This window comes from Sapajus apella, unplaced genomic scaffold (genome assembly GCF_009761245.1).
Source record: "Sapajus apella isolate SASKATOON/1434 unplaced genomic scaffold, GSC_monkey_1.0 scaffold10120, whole genome shotgun sequence".
Lineage (NCBI taxonomy): Eukaryota > Metazoa > Chordata > Mammalia > Primates > Cebidae > Sapajus > Sapajus apella.
Window position 1 is genome coordinate 1 of NW_022447041.1, and position 2,207 is coordinate 2,207.

The 2,207-nt window shown below is 40.8% G+C and overlaps 1 long non-coding RNA gene across 1 annotated transcript; it reads left to right on the forward strand.

Moving 5' to 3' along the window:
- Positions 1–7: 7 nt before the first annotated feature.
- Positions 8–2,050, forward strand: LOC116548335. The gene is made up of 2 exons (XR_004267402.1): positions 8–96; positions 1,220–2,050. It is a non-coding gene; the product is annotated as an uncharacterized LOC116548335 (long non-coding RNA).
- Positions 2,051–2,207: the final 157 nt, after the last annotated feature.

A 2,207-nucleotide genomic window follows, 5' to 3' on the forward strand; every position in this document is an offset into this window, starting at 1 on the left:
CCCCCATGGGAGGCCCTGTACCACCACCCATTCAATATGGACCACCGCCTCAGCTCTGTGGCCCTTTTGGGCCTCGGCCAATTCCTCCACCCTTTGGTAAGATGATCTTAACAGTAGCGATTAACTTGCAAACTATAGTTATCTTCTCTCTATATCCCTTTCTAAAACAACTGCAATTGCAGGGCTTTGCAATGCAGCAGTGAAGCTGCCTGAGTTCATTGTGACTTCTCCCCAAGTGTCTTATGACACAAAGGGTTCTGCATAATGTCCTGTGATTAGATCAACAGTAATTGTCTGTAAGAGAACAAGGAAACGGTCCACTTATAGAAAGTCCGTAATATTCAGCACATGTTTTTTGAACACCTCTGGCTTTGTACTAGGTTATGCAATGGATAGCAAGGTAGATAAAACACATCCCCTATTAAGATGTCCTGTAGGGAACACATATATGCAGTCTACAACATAAAGCTTCTCATCATCCATAACAGAATCATTAGCAATGGGTCACAGAATATTAGAGAGGGAAAGATAAAACCCTCAACCCTCACCTTGGGAAATATAAAGGAGGGAGATATGAAAAAGAAGGTAGAATTTAGCGCTATCAAGTGAATTCTGCTGATTTAATTAGATGAAGCTGGAAGATCTTTTCAGCAGGGCAAGCAGCTTGATTTTTATGGCATATATTAGGCACATATTGTGCTACTACATAAATTTTTAATATACAATAGTAAACAATGGAATTTATCAAAATGTTTGTTGCAGTGAATTCATATTTAGAGTGTCTTCTTGTTATGGTACATAGTACTTCCAAGTACAAATCTATCTCAAGATAAAGATGACAGACCAGGTAGAATGGCTCATGCCTGTAATTCCAGCACTTTGTGAGGCTGAGGCAGGTGGACTCCTTGAGCCTAGGAGTTTGAGACTAGCCTGGGTAACACGGTGAAACCCTGTCTTTTCAAAAAATACAAAAATTAGCTGTGTGTGGTGGTTTGCACCTGTCATCCCAGCTACTCGGAATCTGCGGGGGGAGGATCAATTGAGCCCAGGAGATTGAGGTTGCAGTGAGCCATGATCACTTCACTCCACTCCAGCCTGGCTGACAGGCAAGACCCTGCCTCCAAAAAAAAAATGATGACAGATTATATTAACACACCTGGCATTATCTTAATTTAGCTATGTTCCTAGGAATTTACTTGACATAATTTTTGTTTTCCAGGCCCTGGTATGCGTCCTCCACTAGGCTTAAGAGAATTTGCACCAGGAAAATGGGACCTGCCACTCCACCCTCTGGAACTTTTACCAGGACACACACCATTTAGGCCTTTAGGTCCTCTTGGCCCAAGAGAGTACTTTATTCCTGGTACACGATTACCACCCCCAACCCATGTTCCCCAGGATTACCGACCACCACCTGCCAGAAGAGACGTACTGCCGCCAGGCTCAAACGATGAGCCTCCTCCTGCCTCTCGCAGCACTAGTCAGGACTGTTCACCGGCTTTAAATCGGAGCCCATAACTATGACTTCTGATGTTTCATTGGAGAAAAAATGGACTGTGCATTATTTATTACAGTAAAGGATTTCATTGGCTTCAAAATCCAAGTTTATTTTAAAAGATCTGTTGTTAGAACTAAGCTGCCTTGGCAGTATGCAGTTTTGAGCCAAACAATTCAGAAATGTTATTTCTTCCCTAAACAAAAATCACCTTTTAATCTATAGCATCCTTACTACTTTGAAATGTGCAATAAAGAATACTTGTGTTTTAGCTAATGTAGCATTGTAATTGCTAAATGATTTAGAATGTCATGAAAAATATGAACATTTCCTGTGGAAATGCTTTAAAAACATGTATTTCCATCATCCTGTTTTTAGTGTACACCAGCTGAATATGGGGCAATGGCGTTTATAAGCATTTTTGTTTTTTTAAAAAAATGATCTGGTCCCAAAGACTGTTAAGCTAAAAATGTTTACTAAAAGGTCACTAAACTTTCTCTCCCCACTTGCTGAAGTTGTTTGTAGTAATAGTTCATAAAAAGTTGTTTATTAATATTTCCCAAGTGTCCATTGATTCATAGGACTGTTAGGAGGCTTGTGCCATTTGAAAAACCTGAAAGCTCAGTCTCCCAGAATTGAAGATGGTGGCTGGCTGCACACTTCCAGCTGCTCCCCTCAGTCACCTGTGAACTCTACAAGTGATGTCTTTTTA